We start from the raw sequence: 25,199 nt of genomic DNA on the forward strand, positions 1-25,199 counted from the left end.
GCTTTCCTCCGAAACAGTAATGATAATTTCCTCAATAGTTTTATTAATATGAGTAGGAATGTTGAAAAAAATAAGAAACTTGAGTATGTACGTGTGAACATAACAAAATAAAAGAGACCCTCCATATATGAAATACACACGGAAACATTTATTTTCCCAGAGCAATCGTAAGTGTAAACACAGCTAGCGCACTCCCTGCACGCGAATACCGCGTCAGCCGGGGCGCGGTATTCGGGGCACCGTCTCGGACACTCGACGCACCCACGCCGTTTACCCCGGTATCATGGGTAAATCCGAACACTCCTTCTATCATTGAATTTATTGTCGAACTCACCCCGCAGGGGGTGAGTGGGCCGATCCCGGAGGTAGTGCAATACCGGGCCAACCCGTGGCGGAGGTGAAGCAAGCTTCAAGCACTCCGCCGCATCACAAAAATAAGTTTAATATCTTGGATCCAAATAGGATCCGTATCAGATATTAAGCTGATAAGAACAGATACTACACTTTGATCTTAGCCAAAAGGCCGAGAAGCGATGCAATTCATTAGCACGTAATTAAAATCCATTCTTTCACACCTCGTACTTAGTTCTGGCCAAAAGCCGGGCAAACAGTAGCAAAGCAATTCCGACGTCCACCCATGCACAACCAGCATTGTGCACCGACAGCGGCAGCGCTGGCTTCACGGCATTGCTTTTATCCCCAGTCCGCTTGAAGTTTCTAGTTTCGCTTACAAACATGTTAAAACTGAAACCTTCTTTTTCCCAGAGGTCGAAGCCACGCGTGCTTGCTTGCATGCGTACTCTCTATGCGCCCATGACGTCACACCAAATGCTTGCCGGCGAACATTATCAGGCATGTCGCGAGGGATGCTACAGCACTTGTTTTAAAAACTGATGCATAGTGTACATGTCCAACTCGAGCACCAAAATCTAAAAGGAAAAAAAAAAAAAATGACTGTGCAAAATGTGAATACGTCACCTATCCAACATGGCTTCTACGCCGGCTGCCCAAGCAACGCCTCTGCAACGACGCCCACAATCATCGGCAAAAAGGTGGTGCCTTTGGCTGCTTCAGCACGCACAACATATGCCTTGCAAGTTCCGACGTGGCGGAACACCGCACCGAGGTCGACGAAGGTCCTGCCGTGAAAGGCAGACCCGGGAATGCGTGCGAAACGTCTACCGCGTGGGTTGTGAAGCCGGTGAATGAAGGATCATGTGGCAGAGGGTGACGGAACGTGAGTGTGCGACTTGCCGCTGCGATGTCGTTCAAGCGTTCAACGGGCCGGCAGGTTCTGTCTGTCGTGGTCGAAAACGTCCGAGTTTTGCTGATTCCGAGGGGTAGGAGTGCTATGGTGGCGTGTACGAGGCGCTGGTGCGGCGCTCCGTCGATCGTGCCGGACGGACATGAGGCGGCCGAAGGCGGTCGTCAAGTGGTCGCGGAAATCAGTGGAGAAGTACTCGCCTGCGCTTTTCGTCGAAGACTCGCGACAGACGGTCTTCGGGAGACACGGGTGGTTGCACAAATGCGACCGTGCGTCAACGTGCAGCCATATTCGTGGATTATTTCGCCCCATTACGATAGCTTCGTCACTGCGCTCGCTGGTGTTGCTTGTTTTTGTTGACCTTCACTTGTGGCTCACACCCACTGTGGGGGATTGGCTGGTTTGTTGTTCTGCTTCTTCGACTTCTACATACTCGGCTTAGTGAAGCTGTGAGGAGTGACGAGTGGGTACGGAGGCAAAGCGCGCCCGGGGCGTGATCTCACGCGTCCTGGGGTCCACGTCGCTTCAGGTACGTGCGTGGTGCGTCCGTACGTCTAGTGCGCAATTTTCTTGGAACTTCCAGCAACTGGCAATTCCATTGAGGTGAGCGTGCGAGGATGTTCGTTGTAATTAACGAGAGCCAACGGTGGATGAGCTGGTATGAGATGGTGTTCAGAAATGAAGTGTTTGATCAACAAGGCGATGCCCGCCGTGGTGGTCTGATGGCCGTAAGGTACTCGGCTGCTGCCCCGCAGGTGGTGGGATCGAATCCCGGCCGCGGCGGCTGCATTTCCCTGTGCTCAGATTAGGGTGCACGTGAAAGAACCCCAGGTGGTCGAAATTTTCCCATAATCATATGGTGGTTTTGGGACGTCAAACCCCAAAGGTCAGTGGACATAGGAAAAGCACATCGGGGCTTTGCCGCTCCACCGTACAGCAGGTGTGTGCGGAGTGGGTCCTGTGGCGTTCTTTGCGATTTTAATTTGTGATGGGGAATAGTGTAGATGCGTAGACGTGGCGAGAGCACGCGTCTTCAGGTTCAGACGCCGCGTGAAGATGTGAAATAAAAATGCCTTCGCTTGCCACTGCAACTGTAAACAGAAACACCAACCAAACCCCATTTTCTAGAGGCTTTTTTTATTTTTCGTTGCGAAACGGGTGAATTCGAAAAGCGGAAATAGCTTGGCACATACATACACACTTCTACACACATACATACATACACATCGCACATGCATACACATCGTATACACACTTCTAGCTTTCCTCCGAAACAGTAATGATAATTTCCTCAATAGTTTTATTAATATGAGTAGGAATGTTGAAAAAAATAAGAAACTTGAGTATGTACGTGTGAACATAACAAAATAAAAGAGACCCTCCATATATGAAATACACACGGAAACATTTATTTTCCCAGAGCAATCGTAAGTGTAAACACAGCTAGCGCACTCCCTGCACGCGAATACCGCGTCAGCCGGGGCGCGGTATTCGGGGCACCGTCTCGGACACTCGACGCACCCACGCCGTTTACCCCGGTATCATGGGTAAATCCGAACACTCCTTCTATCATTGAATTTATTGTCGAACTCACCCCGCAGGGGGTGAGTGGGCCGATCCCGGAGGTAGTGCAATACCGGGCCAACCCGTGGCGGAGGTGAAGCAAGCTTCAAGCACTCCGCCGCATCACAAAAATAAGTTTAATATCTTGGATCCAAATAGGATCCGTATCAGATATTAAGCTGATAAGAACAGAGGTTTTCAAAAATGTTAGGAACATTTCTGACCGAAAAGGAAAAACTTGTTCTCATTTTTTGTTCCTTCAACCAGAAAGGAAGAAGGTGGTGTATCGTGAACTGTGTATAGAGAAGGTGAAAATAGGAAATAGCAGGGGAGAAAAAGTGAAAGGGGCGTGTGTCGTGTAGTATCACCTCTTATTTTTGCGATGTCTTTGGGAGGGTGACTTTGTCAGCACGTGGCCCAGCGAGTGACAGTCACTTTATGGCCACGTGTGCGCAGTACACTTCCCGAGAAGCTGCAATGGTCTCGCTCACTGCAAGCTTCTTAAGTAACCGGAGATATCTCCGGCTGCAGAGTTTTTTGAAAACTCTGTCATTTGCCGGGTCCCAGGAGCCAAGCATGCCGACGACGACTGCTTCGATCGTGACTCTCTGGTAGCGGCGGAGCAAGAAGTCCCGAACTGGTTCGTATTTTCGTTCCTTTTCCAGTCGGGCTGCCTCGAGTGCTTTGAGCCGGTTGTCAAAGGGGCAGGTCACGTCCACGATGATCGCCTCTTCCCCCCTGGCGAGAACGAGGTCGGGGCGAAGGTTGGTGGTACCAACCGCTCTGTTCTCATGCGTGACCGTGAACTTCTTGCTGGCGGCTTGTTTCACCCTCGCCACAATCTTGTTGTGACGACTGGTGTAGGCCATGCTGTGGCGCATGCAGTGACCCAGGACGTGTGGCAGCGTTTCCACTGCGTAACCGCACACACGGCACCGTTTGTCGGCGGAGGTGGTCCATGGGTTGGCTCCATTCACAGGTAGGAGGTTCAGGCGTGCCCTGTGAATGAAGCGCCAGTCGCAAAAGCGGGTGAATTTGCCGGAGCGCATGAAGTGGGAGCTGCTCGGGTCTGCGGCGACGCATTCCATTGCCTTCCCTTGATTGGGCATTTCTTGAAGGAAGCGATCGCGTGCCCGCATCATTCGGAAGCGCAGCGTTTTCACCACTTTTCGTCGTTTCTTTGACGTGAGAGTTTCCTCTCCGTCACACGTGATGCTGGTCCCCCCGTCCTCGAAAATTTCCCAGGTGACGTGTAGCCTGCGGGAAGCCTTCCGAGCCTCGGTCCAGACGGACTGCAGTTGTGTCGGCCGTGCCTGGAAAATGCCCTCCGTTTCGCCGCTGAGGTAGCAGGCGAGCTCCTCGTTGGTGGCCTGCCTGCGAATGCGCTTGGAGACAATTTTGGTTAGCGCTTCGAAGGCAAGTTCCCGGACCTCGAGATCGGCCGAGGTCAGAAGCTTGAAGGCGTTGTCCACGCGGCAGGCGTCACTTGTGTCTGCGGCGAGGGGGATTCCAGCTGCTCCGGCCGCTGCGCTGCCGTAGAGGTAGTTGTTTGCAGCGTTACCTGGAAGATAAAGAGTTTTCTTTATCAGGGGCCGGAGTGCGTCGTCTAGGCGGGCCCATTCCGCCTTGCCCACTTGTCCGCACCGCATGGCGAAGTTGAGTGCTGGAAAGACAAAAGTTTTCAGTGCATCAATTCGCTGCCATGGGGCAAGCATGGACTCGAGCAGGGTGCGGCCGACGGAGATCGCCTCATCGACCTTAGAGCGGTCTTGGAGAAGGCTGAACCCGACGGGGCGTCCTAGAAAAGATTGACTCTCGTAGTCACTGATGCGAGGGATCTCTTCTCCGTCGACGAAGAATTTCGTGTCCCTAGTGCCTACGGGAGTCCTACCAGAGAGGTGCAGGCTTCTGCACTTCTTGGGGTTCAGCCGAAGTCCCAGCTGGCCCGCGAGAGCCGCCACGACGTTGATGCGGTCCTGCAGTTTCTTGGGGCTGTCCGCCAAGGGGGTCAAATCATCGGCGTAAGCCAGCACATTGTGCTGCCTCTCACCTCCTTGGACCGCCCGAATGACTGGATCGAGCACCAAGTTGAAGAGCAGGCCGCTCAGTGGGCAGCCCTGTCTAATTCCGGCGGAGATTGTGACTGGGGCCGTTGTCCCAGCTTCGGCGACAATCCGGGTGGCGTTGTCTCGGTAGAGGTCTGCGATGATTGCGCAGAAGTCCTCTCCTGCACCTGCACCACGAAGAGAATCGATTAGTGCGTTGTGCGGAACTGAGCCAAATGCGTTGGCGAAGTCGAGAAAGGCCACGCAAAGGTCACCACCGCCGGCCCGCGCGGCGTCCAGGCGCTCCTGCAGCACGAAGTTGTGTTCAAACACGCCGTCGTGCGGCAGGAACCCCTTTTGACACCTCGAGAGCACGTCATGGTCACACACCCACTGCTGCATGCGGGAAGCTAGGCAACCCGCATACAGCTTGGAGATGGTGTTCCCAAGGGCAATGGGTCTCCAATTCGTGACCTCACTCGGATCACCCTTCTTGTGGATTAGGATGGTCCTCGTTTCCTTCCAGGCGTCGGGCACTTGCTTGAAATGGAGGCACACGTTGAATGCTGCGGATAGAAAGAGACCATCAGGATCGTGTTCTTTCCAATGACGGTAGGTGATCCTGTCACTGCCGGGGGCCGTGTTTTCGCATCTGCGAAGACGGGCCGCCACCTCGTCGCTGGTGAATCGGGCGAGGCAGATCTCTGTCATGTCGTCCGGGCGAGCCTTGTTAAGGAGCAGGTGGGTGTTCCCTTCCTTCGGCGCCCATGTTTCAGCAAAGTGTTGCTCCAGTTTGTCGAGCGGAATCTCGCAGTGTTTTGTTTCGCCCTGTACGATGACACGAACAGCCCGACGGCGGTTGCGACGATACAGGCTCTGTATCTGCTGGGCGTTGTTCGGGTTGGTCGGGACGCGGGGTTTTCCACCGGCAGGGTTGTCTGGAATTTTCGCCTCCCTCCTCACCGCCGATACGGCCTCCTCCAGGATGGAGAGGAAGTCGTCCCAGCGCTCAGCAGTGGCGGGCTCCCGAAGCAGTTGCCGGATTCGCTGGGTCTGCTCTGCGAGTACGCTTGTGTCGTCGATTGGCCCGGAGAGGGTGATCTCGCCGGGGTTCACTGTCTGTGGGGCGGGGTCCTGTGACTCGCCGCCTGCGTCGTCTATCGAAAGTCCCTCGGGTGACGTTGGGGGTGTGGGGGAGTCGACGCTGTGGCTGACACTCCTGGCTGATGGACTTGGTTGAGGGTTCCCTTGTGCCGTGTCCAAGCTGTGCTGCGGTGCTCCTTGTTGACTGGTCCTCTGAGTAGCGCGGGCTGTGTCTGGATCCTGCTGGAGACGGGACGAAAACCGTGACCCTTCTGGTCGTGACTCCTCCTCGCTGGTTGCTGATGGAATTGTCGCATCCCTGGAGCTCTGGCTTGGAGAGCAAGCTGTGCTGCCTAAGAGAGGAGGGAGAGGGGTAAGGGCCCGGTCCGGTGATGGTGGCCGGGAACGCCGTGGGTTGTCGTGGTCCGTGTCGCTGTGCGGTGACTCATGTTGCCTGGGACTCGGCGTGATGGAGGATGCATTTCCAACCTGTGAGAACAGAGAGGCACATGAAGACCTGCTCCTCGCTGTGGCGGCCTCGCTAGGCGTGGGCGATGGGGTGCCCGTAGTTGCCGAAACCCGGTCAGGGATTTCCTGCAAGTCACCTAGAAGGGGGGAGGAAGGTGTGAGTGCCAGCTCTGTTGGTGCTGGAGAGTCCGGCGTTGCGCTCAGTGTCGTGCTGTCCTCGCTTGGTGATGATCCCGTTGACGTCGTTGAGTTGGAGCTCTGCGACGATCGAAGGGTCATTGTCCGTGTGGCTTGGTTGCCGGCAGCAGCGCGGGGGGGTCGGCCAGTCGGAGTTGCAGTAGGTGCCGCCCTCGAAGTCCTTGAAGTCGTTGGTCCCTCGTTCATGTGCTGTGCTTCCTGTCTTTTGTGTTTGCGCATGTGGTTGTCCAGTCCCTTCCTTGTTGTCATGGTGGCAGGGCATTGTGGACACTTGTGCCTGTTGAGGTCGAGGGGCGACAGCTCGTGTCTACCTCTTGCGATGCAGGAGTGGAGTGTGGGATGCAGCCCAAGGCCGGTCGTGGAGCATAGGGTACAGGTGTATGCCACCTTTACTTTGAGCTCATGCTCATCTAGTAGATGCCGCACCAAGCTTTGTCGCCTGCTTGTCCAGCTGATCCCGGAGTACCGTACCCCACATTTGTCTATGGGGCAGGTGAAGCTGTGTGGGATTGGGAAAAAGACATCAAGGGTCTGTCCCTCCTTGCCTAGCTGGGGTTGGTTTTGGGCATCTCGCGGCCTCGGTGCAGTGGGCGTCCCGGTCTCCCCTGTATTCGGGGGACCTACCTCCTCGGACATCACCTACTGGTGGGCGAACACTTCTAAAGAAAACAGGATTATCACGGCCGGATGTACATCATTGTGAGAACACTTAGGCATCTTGAGAAAAAACACTTCAATAAAAGACGGCACTGTACACTTGAATGAGAAGTAGAAAGATGGAGAGGAGATAGAGAAAGAAGAGAAGGGAAAAAAAAAGGGTGGGGGTGGGGGGTGATCGTCAACCCATGTTTAAGTGTAGCTGACGACCTAAGACAAAGGGGAAGAAAAGGAGGGAGTGTGTGACCTCCTCCCCCTAGTCGGGGGAGAAGAGAGAAGAGGGGTGCGCTCGCCGAGAGAGGAAGAGGAAGAAAAAGAAAATGAAGAGAGAAAAAAAAAACCACGGCGTGCGCACCAGTGAGAGTCGCGGGCTACCCGCTACATGGTGAGTGCAGCTGGCAGCCCCAAGAAGGCAGAGAGAGTACTGACCGCCTCAGCAGAGAGGAGGGTACCAGAAGGAATTAGTAAAGAAGACAGAGGAAAGAGAGCAAGTGAGAGAAGAGAAAAGAGAAAAAAAAAAGGGGGAAGGCAGGAGAACCCGGTTAAGCGTGCCCTCTACTGACACGTGTCAGCAGAGGTGCTTCCGGAAAAAAAAAAAAAAAGAGCGTGCAAGAGTAGAGAGAAAGTCGCCTGGCTACATTGTTAGTGTAGCTGGCAACAGTGGGAGCGGGAGGGGAGCCTTAGCGCGGGCCACGTGGACGGAAAGTAGAAGAGAGGAAAAAGAAAAAAAAAAAAGAGAGAGAAAAGTGAAGAAAGAGGAGAGAGCGGAGACGCTGCTTCCACGTGGTCACCAGCGGCGCTCGCTGGTGTCCAGAGTAGAGGCGCGCTCCGAAAGAAAAAAAAAAAGCGTGCAAGGAAGGCTTGCGCTATCTTACATCACTTGGGCAGATGATGCAAGGGCCGCTGAGCCAACTAATACACAAGAAAAAGGGTGCTTTTCAGACGGGAAGCTGCCGGCAAGGCCGGTTGGAGCAGCCCGTCTCGCCGAGCACGAGAACCCACCCCCCCAAAGGGGGGCGGAAAAGAAAGGCAAAAAAGAAGTGTTTTAAAGAACTAGCATCTCACCAATGACCAGAGCCAGAAATCCAGGGCAGCAGGAACCAAGTGTCAGCAGGGGGGTCCAAGAATCCGCAGGCAGTCGTTGCTGGTCGCTCGAACAAGCTAAGAAGGCATGCACACAACAACAACACAAGAAGAGACAGAGAAAGACACCGCACTAACCGGGCGGGTGGTCGATTGCTTCTACAAAGAGCAGGAGTAGGATGGACAAGCCAACACTACACTTTGATCTTAGCCAAAAGGCCGAGAAGCGATGCAATTCATTAGCACGTAATTAAAATCCATTCTTTCACACCTCGTACTTAGTTCTGGCCAAAAGCCGGGCAAACAGTAGCAAAGCAATTCCGACGTCCACCCATGCACAACCAGCATTGTGCACCGACAGCGGCAGCGCTGGCTTCACGGCATTGCTTTTATCCCCAGTCCGCTTGAAGTTTCTAGTTTCGCTTACAAACATGTTAAAACTGAAACCTTCTTTTTCCCAGAGGTCGAAGCCACGCGTGCTTGCTTGCATGCGTACTCTCTATGCGCCCATGACGTCACACCAAATGCTTGCCGGCGAACATTATCAGGCATGTCGCGAGGGATGCTACAGCACTTGTTTTAAAAACTGATGCATAGTGTACATGTCCAACTCGAGCACCAAAATCTAAAAGGAAAAAAAAAAAAAAAATGACTGTGCAAAATGTGAATACGTCACCTATCCAACATGGCTTCTACGCCGGCTGCCCAAGCAACGCCTCTGCAACGACGCCCACAATCATCGGCAAAAAGGTGGTGCCTTTGGCTGCTTCAGCACGCACAACATATGCCTTGCAAGTTCCGACGTGGCGGAACACCGCACCGAGGTCGACGAAGGTCCTGCCGTGAAAGGCAGACCCGGGAATGCGTGCGAAACGTCTACCGCGTGGGTTGTGAAGCCGGTGAATGAAGGATCATGTGGCAGAGGGTGACGGAACGTGAGTGTGCGACTTGCCGCTGCGATGTCGTTCAAGCGTTCAACGGGCCGGCAGGTTCTGTCTGTCGTGGTCGAAAACGTCCGAGTTTTGCTGATTCCGAGGGGTAGGAGTGCTATGGTGGCGTGTACGAGGCGCTGGTGCGGCGCTCCGTCGATCGTGCCGGACGGACATGAGGCGGCCGAAGGCGGTCGTCAAGTGGTCGCGGAAATCAGTGGAGAAGTACTCGCCTGCGCTTTTCGTCGAAGACTCGTGACAGACGGTCTTCGGGAGACACGGGTGGTTGCACAAATGCGACCGTGCGTCAACGTGCAGCCATATTCGTGGATTATTTCGCCCCATTACGATAGCTTCGTCACTGCGCTCGCTGGTGTTGCTTGTTTTTGTTGACCTTCACTTGTGGCTCACACCCACTGTGGGGGATTGGCTGGTTTGTTGTTCTGCTTCTTCGACTTCTACATACTCGGCTTAGTGAAGCTGTGAGGAGTGACGAGTGGGTACGGAGGCAAAGCGCGCCCGGGGCGTGATCTCACGCGTCCTGGGGTCCACGTCGCTTCAGGTACGTGCGTGGTGCGTCCGTACGTCTAGTGCGCAATTTTCTTGGAACTTCCAGCAACTGGCAATTCCATTGAGGTGAGCGTGCGAGGATGTTCGTTGTAATTAACGAGAGCCAACGGTGGATGAGCTGGTATGAGATGGTGTTCAGAAATGAAGTGTTTGATCAACAAGGCGATGCCCGCCGTGGTGGTCTGATGGCCGTAAGGTACTCGGCTGCTGCCCCGCAGGTGGTGGGATCGAATCCCGGCCGCGGCGGCTGCATTTCCCTGTGCTCAGATTAGGGTGCACGTGAAAGAACCCCAGGTGGTCGAAATTTTCCCATAATCATATGGTGGTTTTGGGACGTCAAACCCCAAAGGTCAGTGGACATAGGAAAAGCACATCGGGGCTTTGCCGCTCCACCGTACAGCAGGTGTGTGCGGAGTGGGTCCTGTGGCGTTCTTTGCGATTTTAATTTGTGATGGGGAATAGTGTAGATGCGTAGACGTGGCGAGAGCACGCGTCTTCAGGTTCAGACGCCGCGTGAAGATGTGAAATAAAAATGCCTTCGCTTGCCACTGCAACTGTAAACAGAAACACCAACCAAACCCCATTTTCTAGAGGCTTTTTTTATTTTTCGTTGCGAAACGGGTGAATTCGAAAAGCGGAAATAGCTTGGCACATACATACACACTTCTACACACATACATACATACACATCGCACATGCATACACATCGTATACACACTTCTAGCTTTCCTCCGAAACAGTAATGATAATTTCCTCAATAGTTTTATTAATATGAGTAGGAATGTTGAAAAAAATAAGAAACTTGAGTATGTACGTGTGAACATAACAAAATAAAAGAGACCCTCCATATATGAAATACACACGGAAACATTTATTTTCCCAGAGCAATCGTAAGTGTAAACACAGCTAGCGCACTCCCTGCACGCGAATACCGCGTCAGCCGGGGCGCGGTATTCGGGGCACCGTCTCGGACACTCGACGCACCCACGCCGTTTACCCCGGTATCATGGGTAAATCCGAACACTCCTTCTATCATTGAATTTATTGTCGAACTCACCCCGCAGGGGGTGAGTGGGCCGATCCCGGAGGTAGTGCAATACCGGGCCAACCCGTGGCGGAGGTGAAGCAAGCTTCAAGCACTCCGCCGCATCACAAAAATAAGTTTAATATCTTGGATCCAAATAGGATCCGTATCAGATATTAAGCTGATAAGAACAGATACTACACACAAGGAGAAGTTTATTCAACTCTGAACGCATGAAACAAAAAAAAACAGTACAGTATGCACCGCCGGGTAATCGGCTGATAACTACATCAAATACATGAGTTACTTATAGCACAGAAAAAAAACATAGTAACATTGAACAACGGATGTGTGTATATACCAAGGTGAGTAAACAAGGCGTACAGAGAATCGAAAAAAAAACACGCGGGCTATATACATATATACAATGCCGGAAAACAAGATGAGCAATGGATGTCAGTTTCCCCACGAATGAATATAGACGCTGGGGGGGGGGGGGGGGGTACACAACAAGGTCTGAGTTACACCTCAAAAGATTGACACATGGGATGCATGTAGAACGCACAACTTAAACATAAGGTGTTGGAGCAGGAGGGGGGGGGGGGGGGGGGTTAGAAGGGAGTGATTGGGGCGGCTAGCTTGCCGTCCCTGAGGAAGAAAAATTTCGTATGCCAGCGACGGAGGAACTTTTCCTCGCCGCTGGCTTCGAGTTCGGCCGATAAATAGGCCCACAGCAGCCTTCGGATCCTCGAGACTGCCGGAAACGCGGCTCGTACTGGTTTCCTGCGCGCTTCCGCAAGCGATCGCCTCTGCCATAAAACCAACACTGTGAAAATCACCACGAGCTGGGCGAAGGCGCCTTTGTTACGTTTGTGGTTGGGAGGGGTGCGGATGCCGAAGGAGTGGGCCACCATGCGCCACACGGGTTTCACCGCGACGCATTCGAACAACGCGTGCTCCTGCGTTTCCACGACGCGACAGTTGGGGCAGCTAGCATTCGGGACTATGCCTAATTTGTTAAGGCGCTGTCTTGTAGGTAGGACGTGCCAGGCCTTTTTAAGGAGCAAATCGTGCGCCTCGCGGGGGATGCCGCAACGGAGGGAGCCAAGTTCGCTCTGCGCGCGCTTGGCCCGTTTTCGGTCGGCATCGCTTAGCTGGTTCATCGTGATGGCCTCGACGATGCGTGCTGGCGGGTCTTCGTCTACGTCACAGCCGGGTAGTTCATTCCCCAACATGCGCATTGTTGCCGCTGCCGTTTTATAGTAGGGCGCGGGTGCTTCAGCAAAAGGACCGGTGTGTCGGCCAGCGTCCAGCCAGTCGTGCCTGGCACCGCTCCAGTAGAGGAGGAGGTTGTGGCCAACGTAATCGCTCGCGCGCGCGAGCGCTCGGGCGGTTTTAAGGGCTAGAATTCTGCCTGCGCTCTGTACATGTGGAAGGCCGAGACCCCCTTCGGATACTGCCAGGTGTAAGAGGTGTCTTTTTAAAGGTGGCGGTTTCCCTTCCCACAAGTACGCCGTGATGAGCTTGGACAGCTGGTTTATCGTCCTTGCGGGCATCACTGCTACTCGACTTGCGTACAAAGCAAGTGCGCAAATACTCGTTTTAACCGCCAGCGCTTTCTCGCGCAACGGGAGGTCTCGCAGGCCTGCACGCTCTGCCATTTGAGCGGCCCTTTCAAGGACGCGGGACCACGTTGACGGTGCGACTCCCTCGCTCGAAAAATATATCCCGAGTACCTTTACTGTGTTGACCGCTTGAAAGGTGCCAATGGCATGCGCAGGGAAATTGCCGAAGCGAAGGGCCCTGCACTTTTCCTCGTTCAGCTGCGCTCCGGACGCTGCCGCGTAGAATGCGAAGAGCTGACGAAAACGGTCGAGGCTACTGGCGTCCCTCACGAAAAGGGAGATGTCATCGGCATAACCAAGGATCTTTAGTTCCGCAGTTCCTGTGAGCGGGAGGCCCCGAATACGCGTGTCACCGGCTACGGACGTGAGCAGGGGCTCTATGGAAAGCACAAACAGGGTCGGGCCAAGTGGGCATCCCTGTCTGATCCCACGCGTGTACTGGAAGGTGTCCGTAGTGGAGCCGTTCACAACCACATGGCACCTGAGGTCCGAGTACAGGAGCTTGATGATGTTAACAAACCCTGCCGGGAGGCCAAACTCTCGGAGCGTTTCGAACAGGTAGGCGTGCCTGACCCGGTCGAAGGCCTTGGCCTGGTCGAGGGAAAGAAAAGCTCCTGATACTCTTTTCTCGGTGGCGTACTGAAAGGCGTCTCTAGTCATGTTCAGGTTGGCAAACAGTGATCTGCCCGGAACTGCGCAGGTTTGGTGCGGCGCGATGATGTCCGGCAGAAAGGTCTTTAAACGGCTGTTTAGAATAGAGGCGACAATCTTGTAATCCGCATTCAGTAGCGTGATAGGGCGCCATGACGTGGGGTCGTTCGGTGGTGAGCCTTCCTTAAGTATCAGGACCACGCGCCCCATGGCAAACGAGGCGGGTTTCGCGTGGCCTTCGAGAATGCTGTTGATTACGCCAAGTAGCGGCTCGCTCAGGATACTAAAAAAGGTCGCATAAAACCCTGCAGTGAGGCCATCCGCGCCGGGAGCTGAGTTCGGTGGCATAGACTGGATGGCGGCCCACAATTCCTGCATCGTCGCTGCGCCGCATAAGGTCGGGCATTCACCTTCATCGAGGTGTTTCAAGAATTGGTACAGTTCTGACCGGTGCGGTAGCTCCGATGAGGTCGTTATGGGCTCCGGTTCGCGGAAAGCGGTCTCGAAGTGGCGTCGAAAGGTCGCCTCGATCTCTGCTGGGTCTTCCGTGAGTGTGCCGTCTGGGCGCCTTACTTGTAGGATCCGTACTGAGCCGTTGCCGCTTACTTCGCGCAGGTCCTCTTCCCGGTGCCCCTCTGAGGTGGTTCGGAACGCGCACTTCTCGCCGGTGATGGCTCGTTGCAGTCGTGCATGCTGTACCTTAAGCGCGGCAAGATAGTCGCGAGTGCAGGAAGTGAGACACTCGGCGTTCTGGACGATGCGCATCCTGCGCAGCAACTCGTTCATCTGAGCCGTAATGCGTTTTTTTCTCGCTCTGCCCTCTTGTTGTAAATGCGCCTTCCAGGTCGCCTTGAGGTCGTCCCAGACGGCCGGGGTCACTCGGGGGGTCGCTCTGATTGTGGCTTCAATGCGTTGCTGCATCAGGGGGGTGGAAACCGGGTCATTTAATAAAGCCGGATCTAGGCGCCACGACGCGTTTGCTGGACTGGGGCCGGGCTTCCCGCGCACGGTTGTCACCAACGGGACGTGATCCGAAATGCCCGCCAAGGCAGGAGGCAACGGGAGCACCTCACACGCCTCAAGGGAAGGTAACAAAAGGTCAGGTAAGTAGGCGCGGTCGAGCCTACTGGCGGTAGTCCTCGACATGCGAGTGGGACCGAATGCGTTATCATGCTGGAGAACCCATGCATCCGAGAGTCGTAGTCGGCGAAGGAGTCTGACAAGGTCTTTCGCATGGTAGGCTGAGCCTCCGCGACCTGGGCCCCTGATGTCCCTTGTAGTGTCGACGACACAGTTGAAGTCGCCGAGGACTACATGCGGGAGGGGCGCTTGCAAGGACTCGCCGAGCTCTCTAAAAAAGGTGTTCGTTTCCGTTCTCGTTGTTGGCGCGTACACATTAACGAGCCGTACTTTGCGACCGTCGATGAAGATGTCCAGGATTAGCGTACGGCCGTCGGCGCCAAACACGCAATGAGCCTTTTGCCTGAACCTTCCAGAGACGAAAACGACTCCGACCCCGCATGACTTGGCCCGCGTCAAGGAGAAGAAGGCATCGACCTGGCAAAGGTTCCGAAAAAGGGTGACATCGAGGAGGGAACGGAAATTCGCCTCTTGGACGAACAGCAGGTCAATGTCATGGAGCTTGGCCAAAGAGATGACGGCGGTTTGCTTCGTCTTATCGCGGAACCCGCGTACGTTCCAGGTGGCGAAACGCAGCCGGTCAGCCATAAAGCGGAGCTAGGAGGGGAGAGGGGGCGAGTTTACGAAAGGGTGAGTGCATGGCGCGCCAGGGGAAAGGGACACAGAGGGAGAAGGAAGGGAGCGCAGTGGGGGAAGGGCGCTGCCATCTGGGGTGGGGTCGGCGTACTAGGCGCTGGAATCGCCGGCTTGAGGGGGCGGGTCCCCTTCGCTTTCCGCGCGCTCGCCCAACTTCTGTGATTTCGCTTTCGGAGGGGCGTCGCTGTCGCTGCTCCTCGCGCCGAGCCCGGCCCGTCGCTGCTTCGTCTCTCCGCTCGTCGCTCGTTCTCTCGGATCGCTCTTAACACCCTCTCCTGTGCGTCGGCGCGAGCGCGAGCGCGAGCGTGTCCTCTGATCGCGGCCAGTCGCGATCTGAGCTGTAATCGGGTCCCGGTTTCGGCAGAGACTGGGCAACGCATGGTCAGAGGAGGGCGCAGGGAGGGGTATCAGGCTTGGTTGGGCGCGGACTTCAGGGAGCACGTAGTACCCGCGACTCACGATGGGCAAGTCCTCTCGGGCGGGGTCTTGGCTCCTTTCTTCCAAGTCCAGGGGAGTGACTGGAGCCAGCACGTTAGTGGGTGGGTTTGCGACAAGGAGGCTCGCTGCTTCTTGCTCAGAGGCACCAGTAAGGGCTTTAGGCGCGACAGAGGAACCCTGGCGGCCGGGCCCGCCTAGCGGGCGTGCGGGCTGCGTGGTGGGTGGCGATTGTGCAGAGACCGTCTCGAGGTCACTGGTGTCTGTTTCAGACGACGTGGTGGCGACGTCGTCAACGCTTCCCGGCTTCTCCCCTTCGTTGGCAGACGAAGTGTCCGCACTGCTGCCTGTGGGCGGGCCAGTATTGCAGTTGCGGTCCTCGGGTGGGAGCCCCTTCCCAATGGTGCGAGGTGCAGTCCTTGGCGATAGCACCTGTAGGCGTGGGGCACTGGCGGCCTTCGATACGGCAGGGCCGCTTACATGTACAAGTGAGGGGGTGGTTTCAGTCAGTGTGGGGAAACCGCGGGCGGCAGACGCGTAAGAGCGCCTCCGAAAACACTCGCGCGTCCCGTGGTGGCCGCCACAGCGTTTACATTCGGCCTCGCAGCCCTCCGTATCGTGGCCAAAAATGCCACACCGTCTGCAGTACGCGGCAGAACATGCGGTCGCCATATGTCCGACCTCGCCGCAGCGGGCGCACACGCGACGCATCCCACGGTATTCACACATGACTTTGTGCCCCGCTATTGTCATGAAATTAGGAACAGGCCGGGACATTTCTATTTTGACTAGCCTCACACCATTTAGCTTAGTCTGGCGAGTCGCCAAGGTGGCGAAGGAAATGCTCTTAATTTTGCCGAAAGGGGCAAGAGCATTACTAAGGGCCTCATCAGACAAGAAAGCCGGGTAGCGGTAGACGTTCACGTACGTCACCGGCGGCCCGACTGCCTCTACCGGCACCTTCACCCCATTCACCGTGAAACCCTCCGCCACCATTAGGCTCGTCGCCTGACTAGCATTGCGAGTACACACAAGGAACTTTGCGCCCCCCATGTGCTGAAGCACGAATACACTATCATCACCAGCGGTTAATTCTACTGCATCAATCAGATCGTCAACAGAGACATCGCCCTCGGGCGCGGAAAACATGAAACAATTCTCCCTCACCGGGAGCTCAACTGGCATGGCCATACTGGTGGGCGGATCCCGCAAGCCGCCGGGGGGGGCGAGGCTCTGGGACGACTCGTGACGTGCAGTCAAGCTGCACACTGGTAGGCAGCGGCTCAGCTGAGGCGGGGGCCGCTTGGGGTCTGGTGATGGCAGGGGTCGCCGCAAGGAGCTCCGGGGCAGCAGGGGCGGACCGGGGGCCTGGCTCGACCTGGCATGTAGAGGGTCTCCGGGCGGGGAGGCCCGAAACCCAAGGGTGGCAGCCGCGTGCACGAGGCTGCGGCGGCGAAGGGCTTGCACTGGTTCTGGGGCTCGAACTCCGAGAGGGCCCGGGGGCCGACGCCGACGTGACGTGACCCCGGGACTCGCGCGAGGGCTCGTAAAAAAACAGCTAACTCGACACTTTGATCTTAGCCAAAAGGCCGAGAAGCGATGCAATTCATTAGCACGTAATTAAAATCCATTCTTTCACACCTCGTACTTAGTTCTGGCCAAAAGCCGGGCAAACAGTAGCAAAGCAATTCCGACGTCCACCCATGCACAACCAGCATTGTGCACCGACAGCGGCAGCGCTGGCTTCACGGCATTGCTTTTATCCCCAGTCCGCTTGAAGTTTCTAGTTTCGCTTACAAACATGTTAAAACTGAAACCTTCTTTTTCCCAGAGGTCGAAGCCACGCGTGCTTGCTTGCATGCGTACTCTCTATGCGCCCATGACGTCACACCAAATGCTTGCCGGCGAACATTATCAGGCATGTCGCGAGGGATGCTACAGCACTTGTTTTAAAAACTGATGCATAGTGTACATGTCCAACTCGAGCACCAAAATCTAAAAGGAAAAAAAAAAAAAATGACTGTGCAAAATGTGAATACGTCACCTATCCAACATGGCTTCTACGCCGGCTGCCCAAGCAACGCCTCTGCAACGACGCCCACAATCATCGGCAAAAAGGTGGTGCCTTTGGCTGCTTCAGCACGCACAACATATGCCTTGCAAGTTCCGACGTGGCGGAACACCGCACCGAGGTCGACGAAGGTCCTGCCGTGAAAGGCAGACCCGGGAATGCGTGCGAAACGTCTACCGCGTGGGTTGTGAAGCCGGTGAATGAAGGATCATGTGGCAGAGGGTGACGGAACGTGAGTGTGCGACTTGCCGCTGCGATGTCGTTCAAGCGTTCAACGGGCCGGCAGGTTCTGTCTGTCGTGGTCGAAAACGTCCGAGTTTTGCTGATTCCGAGGGGTAGGAGTGCTATGGTGGCGTGTACGAGGCGCTGGTGCGGCGCTCCGTCGATCGTGCCGGACGGACATGAGGCGGCCGAAGGCGGTCGTCAAGTGGTCGCGGAAATCAGTGGAGAAGTACTCGCCTGCGCTTTTCGTCGAAGACTCGCGACAGACGGTCTTCGGGAGACACGGGTGGTTGCACAAATGCGACCGTGCGTCAACGTGCAGCCATATTCGTGGATTATTTCGCCCCATTACGATAGCTTCGTCACTGCGCTCGCTGGTGTTGCTTGTTTTTGTTGACCTTCACTTGTGGCTCACACCCACTGTGGGGGATTGGCTGGTTTGTTGTTCTGCTTCTTCGACTTCTACATACTCGGCTTAGTGAAGCTGTGAGGAGTGACGAGTGGGTACGGAGGCAAAGCGCGCCCGGGGCGTGATCTCACGCGTCCTGGGGTCCACGTCGCTTCAGGTACGTGCGTGGTGCGTCCGTACGTCTAGTGCGCAATTTTCTTGGAACTTCCAGCAACTGGCAATTCCATTGAGGTGAGCGTGCGAGGATGTTCGTTGTAATTAACGAGAGCCAACGGTGGATGAGCTGGTATGAGATGGTGTTCAGAAATGAAGTGTTTGATCAACAAGGCGATGCCCGCCGTGGTGGTCTGATGGCCGTAAGGTACTCGGCTGCTGCCCCGCAGGTGGTGGGATCGAATCCCGGCCGCGGCGGCTGCATTTCCCTGTGCTCAGATTAGGGTGCACGTGAAAGAACCCCAGGTGGTCGAAATTTTCCCATAATCATATGGTGGTTTTGGGACGTCAAACCCCAAAGGTCAGTGGACATAGGAAAAGCACATCGGGGCTTTGCCGCTCCACCGTACAGCAGGTGTGTGCGGAGTGGGTCCTGTGGCGTTCTTTGCGATTTTAATTTGTGATGGGGAATAGTGTAGATGCGTAGACGTGGCGAGAGCACGCGTCTTCAGGTTCAGACGCCGCGTGAAGATGTGAAATAAAAATGCCTTCGCTTGCCACTGCAACTGTAAACAGAAACACCAACCAAACCCCATTTTCTAGAGGCTTTTTTTATTTTTCGTTGCGAAACGGGTGAATTCGAAAAGCGGAAATAGCTTGGCACATACATACACACTTCTACACACATACATACATACACATCGCACATGCATACACATCGTATACACACTTCTAGCTTTCCTCCGAAACAGTAATGATAATTTCCTCAATAGTTTTATTAATATGAGTAGGAATGTTGAAAAAAATAAGAAACTTGAGTATGTACGTGTGAACATAACAAAATAAAAGAGACCCTCCATATATGAAATACACACGGAAACATTTATTTTCCCAGAGCAATCGTAAGTGTAAACACAGCTAGCGCACTCCCTGCACGCGAATACCGCGTCAGCCGGGGCGCGGTATTCGGGGCACCGTCTCGGACACTCGACGCACCCACGCCGTTTACCCCGGTATCATGGGTAAATCCGAACACTCCTTCTATCATTGAATTTATTGTCGAACTCACCCCGCAGGGGGTGAGTGGGCCGATCCCGGAGGTAGTGCAATACCGGGCCAACCCGTGGCGGAGGTGAAGCAAGCTTCAAGCACTCCGCCGCATCACAAAAATAAGTTTAATATCTTGGATCCAAATAGGATCCGTATCAGATATTAAGCTGATAAGAACAGATACTACACTTTGATCTTAGCCAAAAGGCCGAGAAGCGATGCAATTCATTAGCACGTAATTAAAATCCATTCTTTCACACCTCGTACTTAGTTCTGGCCAAAAGCCGGGCAAACAGTAGCAAAGCAATTCCGACGTCCACCCATGCACAACCAGCATTGTGCACCGACAGCGGCAGCGCTGGCTTCACGGCATTGCTTTTATCCCCAGTCCGCTTGAAGTTTCTAGTTTCGCTTACAAACATGTTAAAACTGAAACCTTCTTTTTCCCAGAGGTCGAAGCCACGCGTGCTTGCTTGCATGCGTACTCTCTATGCGCCCATGACGTCACACCAAATGCTTGCCGGCGAACATTATCAGGCATGTCGCGAGGGATGCTACAGCACTTGTTTTAAAAACTGATGCATAGTGTACATGTCCAACTCGAGCACCAAAATCTAAAAGGAAAAAAAAAAAATGACTGTGCAAAATGTGAATACGTCACCTATCCAACATGGCTTCTACGCCGGCTGCCCAAGCAACGCCTCTGCAACGACGCCCACAATCATCGGCAAAAAGGTGGTGCCTTTGGCTGCTTCAGCACGCACAACATATGCCTTGCAAGTTCCGACGTGGCGGAACACCGCACCGAGGTCGACGAAGGTCCTGCCGTGAAAGGCAGACCCGGGAATGCGTGCGAAACGTCTACCGCGTGGGTTGTGAAGCCGGTGAATGAAGGATCATGTGGCAGAGGGTGACGGAACGTGAGTGTGCGACTTGCCGCTGCGATGTCGTTCAAGCGTTCAACGGGCCGGCAGGTTCTGTCTGTCGTGGTCGAAAACGTCCGAGTTTTGCTGATTCCGAGGGGTAGGAGTGCTATGGTGGCGTGTACGAGGCGCTGGTGCGGCGCTCCGTCGATCGTGCCGGACGGACATGAGGCGGCCGAAGGCGGTCGTCAAGTGGTCGCGGAAATCAGTGGAGAAGTACTCGCCTGCGCTTTTCGTCGAAGACTCGCGACAGACGGTCTTCGGGAGACACGGGTGGTTGCACAAATGCGACCGTGCGTCAACGTGCAGCCATATTCGTGGATTATTTCGCCCCATTACGATAGCTTCGTCACTGCGCTCGCTGGTGTTGCTTGTTTTTGTTGACCTTCACTTGTGGCTCACACCCACTGTGGGGGATTGGCTGGTTTGTTGTTCTGCTTCTTCGACTTCTACATACTCGGCTTAGTGAAGCTGTGAGGAGTGACGAGTGGGTACGGAGGCAAAGCGCGCCCGGGGCGTGATCTCACGCGTCCTGGGGTCCACGTCGCTTCAGGTACGTGCGTGGTGCGTCCGTACGTCTAGTGCGCAATTTTCTTGGAACTTCCAGCAACTGGCAATTCCATTGAGGTGAGCGTGCGAGGATGTTCGTTGTAATTAACGAGAGCCAACGGTGGATGAGCTGGTATGAGATGGTGTTCAGAAATGAAGTGTTTGATCAACAAGGCGATGCCCGCCGTGGTGGTCTGATGGCCGTAAGGTACTCGGCTGCTGCCCCGCAGGTGGTGGGATCGAATCCCGGCCGCGGCGGCTGCATTTCCCTGTGCTCAGATTAGGGTGCACGTGAAAGAACCCCAGGTGGTCGAAATTTTCCCATAATCATATGGTGGTTTTGGGACGTCAAACCCCAAAGGTCAGTGGACATAGGAAAAGCACATCGGGGCTTTGCCGCTCCACCGTACAGCAGGTGTGTGCGGAGTGGGTCCTGTGGCGTTCTTTGCGATTTTAATTTGTGATGGGGAATAGTGTAGATGCGTAGACGTGGCGAGAGCACGCGTCTTCAGGTTCAGACGCCGCGTGAAGATGTGAAATAAAAATGCCTTCGCTTGCCACTGCAACTGTAAACAGAAACACCAACCAAACCCCATTTTCTAGAGGCTTTTTTTATTTTTCGTTGCGAAACGGGTGAATTCGAAAAGCGGAAATAGCTTGGCACATACATACACACTTCTACACACATACATACATACACATCGCACATGCATACACATCGTATACACACTTCTAGCTTTCCTCCGAAACAGTAATGATAATTTCCTCAATAGTTTTATTAATATGAGTAGGAATGTTGAAAAAAATAAGAAACTTGAGTATGTACGTGTGAACATAACAAAATAAAAGAGACCCTCCATATATGAAATACACACGGAAACATTTATTTTCCCAGAGCAATCGTAAGTGTAAACACAGCTAGCGCACTCCCTGCACGCGAATACCGCGTCAGCCGGGGCGCGGTATTCGGGGCACCGTCTCGGACACTCGACGCACCCACGCCGTTTACCCCGGTATCATGGGTAAATCCGAACACTCCTTCTATCATTGAATTTATTGTCGAACTCACCCCGCAGGGGGTGAGTGGGCCGATCCCGGAGGTAGTGCAATACCGGGCCAACCCGTGGCGGAGGTGAAGCAAGCTTCAAGCACTCCGCCGCATCACAAAAATAAGTTTAATATCTTGGATCCAAATAGGATCCGTATCAGATATTAAGCTGATAAGTGTAAATTTTATTATGTTACTGACAATGCATAGGTTGTCTTGAATTAGCCGGACGACATCGTATTGTTCCTGGACATTGCACCGGGAGAGCCAGTTGGAAACCGGACACGGATGGTGATACAAGGACGCCAGGGTGTTAGTCATCACAGGAACCTTCGGGACTGCAGCGGCTTACCCAGGGTACTTGGCAGGTGGTAGGCGATGTGGCGACGTGGTACGGTAGGTCTTGCCTTAGTCAGCGGTGGTCTAGCTGCGTCCATGTCCCACGTGCGCGTGGTATATGGCGCGGGACGCAAGATCTACCAAGAACACTTGCGTGAAAGTCATTAACTGCCTCGCGTCCGCATGTGACTGTGCATGCAAAGATAACATGGGTGTGCGTGTTTGCCCCTAAACAATTCTTGCCTTGCTATGCGATGTCTTTCATTGTCACGCGACGTGCGCCCTTTTAGCCTGCGTTGTGCCATGTCTACAAAGGTAATCTCGTCGCGAGAACTCTTTTCCGAGAATCATGTCTGAAAGTCGGACTCATTCATATATGGCCCCATGAAACATGAATAAACTCCATCTGTTCTTATCAGCTTAATATCTGATACGGATCCTATTTGGATCCAAGATATTAAACTTATTTTTGTGATGCGGCGGAGTGCTTGAAGCTTGCTTCACCTCCGCCACGGGTTGGCCCGGTATTGCACTACCTCCGGGATCGGCCCACTCACCCCCTGCGGGGTGAGTTCGACAATAAATTCAATGATAGAAGGAGTGTTCGGATTTACCCATGATACCGGGGTAAACGGCGTGGGTGCGTCGAGTGTCCGAGACGGTGCCCCGAATACCGCGCCCCGGCTGACGCGGTATTCGCGTGCAGGGAGTGCGCTAGCTGTGTTTACACTTACGATTGCTCTGGGAAAATAAATGTTTCCGTGTGTATTTCATATATGGAGGGTCTCTTTTATTTTGTTATGTTCACACGTACATACTCAAGTTTCTTATTTTTTTCAACATTCCTACTCATATTAATAAAACTATTGAGGAAATTATCATTACTGTTTCGGAGGAAAGCTAGAAGTGTGTATACGATGTGTATGCATGTGCGATGTGTATGTATGTATGTGTGTAGAAGTGTGTATGTATGTGCCAAGCTATTTCCGCTTTTCGAATTCACCCGTTTCGCAACGAAAAATAAAAAAAGCCTCTAGAAAATGGGGTTTGGTTGGTGTTTCTGTTTACAGTTGCAGTGGCAAGCGAAGGCATTTTTATTTCACATCTTCACGCGGCGTCTGAACCTGAAGACGCGTGCTCTCGCCACGTCTACGCATCTACACTATTCCCCATCACAAATTAAAATCGCAAAGAACGCCACAGGACCCACTCCGCACACACCTGCTGTACGGTGGAGCGGCAAAGCCCCGATGTGCTTTTCCTATGTCCACTGACCTTTGGGGTTTGACGTCCCAAAACCACCATATGATTATGGGAAAATTTCGACCACCTGGGGTTCTTTCACGTGCACCCTAATCTGAGCACAGGGAAATGCAGCCGCCGCGGCCGGGATTCGATCCCACCACCTGCGGGGCAGCAGCCGAGTACCTTACGGCCATCAGACCACCACGGCGGGCATCGCCTTGTTGATCAAACACTTCATTTCTGAACACCATCTCATACCAGCTCATCCACCGTTGGCTCTCGTTAATTACAACGAACATCCTCGCACGCTCACCTCAATGGAATTGCCAGTTGCTGGAAGTTCCAAGAAAATTGCGCACTAGACGTACGGACGCACCACGCACGTACCTGAAGCGACGTGGACCCCAGGACGCGTGAGATCACGCCCCGGGCGCGCTTTGCCTCCGTACCCACTCGTCACTCCTCACAGCTTCACTAAGCCGAGTATGTAGAAGTCGAAGAAGCAGAACAACAAACCAGCCAATCCCCCACAGTGGGTGTGAGCCACAAGTGAAGGTCAACAAAAACAAGCAACACCAGCGAGCGCAGTGACGAAGCTATCGTAATGGGGCGAAATAATCCACGAATATGGCTGCACGTTGACGCACGGTCGCATTTGTGCAACCACCCGTGTCTCCCGAAGACCGTCTGTCGCGAGTCTTCGACGAAAAGCGCAGGCGAGTACTTCTCCACTGATTTCCGCGACCACTTGACGACCGCCTTCGGCCGCCTCATGTCCGTCCGGCACGATCGACGGAGCGCCGCACCAGCGCCTCGTACACGCCACCATAGCACTCCTACCCCTCGGAATCAGCAAAACTCGGACGTTTTCGACCACGACAGACAGAACCTGCCGGCCCGTTGAACGCTTGAACGACATCGCAGCGGCAAGTCGCACACTCACGTTCCGTCACCCTCTGCCACATGATCCTTCATTCACCGGCTTCACAACCCACGCGGTAGACGTTTCGCACGCATTCCCGGGTCTGCCTTTCACGGCAGGACCTTCGTCGACCTCGGTGCGGTGTTCCGCCACGTCGGAACTTGCAAGGCATATGTTGTGCGTGCTGAAGCAGCCAAAGGCACCACCTTTTTGCCGATGATTGTGGGCGTCGTTGCAGAGGCGTTGCTTGGGCAGCCGGCGTAGAAGCCATGTTGGATAGGTGACGTATTCACATTTTGCACAGTCATTTTTTTTTTTTTTCCTTTTAGATTTTGGTGCTCGAGTTGGACATGTACACTATGCATCAGTTTTTAAAACAAGTGCTGTAGCATCCCTCGCGACATGCCTGATAATGTTCGCCGGCAAGCATTTGGTGTGACGTCATGGGCGCATAGAGAGTACGCATGCAAGCAAGCACGCGTGGCTTCGACCTCTGGGAAAAAGAAGGTTTCAGTTTTAACATGTTTGTAAGCGAAACTAGAAACTTCAAGCGGACTGGGGATAAAAGCAATGCCGTGAAGCCAGCGCTGCCGCTGTCGGTGCACAATGCTGGTTGTGCATGGGTGGACGTCGGAATTGCTTTGCTACTGTTTGCCCGGCTTTTGGCCAGAACTAAGTACGAGGTGTGAAAGAATGGATTTTAATTACGTGCTAATGAATTGCATCGCTTCTCGGCCTTTTGGCTAAGATCAAAGTGTAGTCCTACCTCTCGGGACTACATTTTTGGCCTTTGGGCCGGGGTTGGATGCCCCCCCTTGAGGGGGGACAACCCTTTTCACTCTTTTTTTTCTTTCTCCTCTCGCTTCTCTTTTCCCGCTTCCTTCTTACGCTTGCGGT

At 54.1% G+C, this 25,199-nt stretch overlaps 3 non-coding genes and 3 pseudogenes across 3 annotated transcripts; 1 reads left to right on the plus strand and 5 right to left on the minus strand.

Annotated features, from left to right (window-relative positions):
* Positions 1-343: 343 nt before the first annotated feature.
* LOC142791448 (U2 spliceosomal RNA) lies at positions 344-535 on the minus strand. Its single transcript, XR_012890229.1, has one exon. It is a non-coding gene; the product is annotated as a U2 spliceosomal RNA (small nuclear RNA).
* A 2,332-nt stretch (positions 536-2,867) lies between these two features.
* Positions 2,868-3,046, minus strand: LOC119184556 (U2 spliceosomal RNA; annotated as a pseudogene).
* Positions 3,047-10,926: 7,880 nt separating this feature from the next.
* Positions 10,927-11,099, minus strand: LOC142791471 (U2 spliceosomal RNA; annotated as a pseudogene).
* An 8,205-nt stretch (positions 11,100-19,304) lies between these two features.
* On the minus strand, positions 19,305-19,496 carry LOC142791459 (U2 spliceosomal RNA). The gene has a single exon (XR_012890240.1). It is a non-coding gene; the product is annotated as a U2 spliceosomal RNA (small nuclear RNA).
* A 2,330-nt stretch (positions 19,497-21,826) lies between these two features.
* LOC142791499 (U2 spliceosomal RNA) lies at positions 21,827-22,004 on the minus strand (annotated as a pseudogene).
* A 495-nt stretch (positions 22,005-22,499) lies between these two features.
* LOC142791487 (U2 spliceosomal RNA) lies at positions 22,500-22,693 on the plus strand. The gene has a single exon (XR_012890247.1). It is a non-coding gene; the product is annotated as a U2 spliceosomal RNA (small nuclear RNA).
* Positions 22,694-25,199: the final 2,506 nt, after the last annotated feature.

The sequence above is a fragment of the Rhipicephalus microplus genome, unplaced genomic scaffold (assembly GCF_043290135.1).
Source record: "Rhipicephalus microplus isolate Deutch F79 unplaced genomic scaffold, USDA_Rmic scaffold_168, whole genome shotgun sequence".
In the NCBI taxonomy this organism is placed as follows: Eukaryota; Metazoa; Arthropoda; class Arachnida; order Ixodida; family Ixodidae; genus Rhipicephalus; species Rhipicephalus microplus.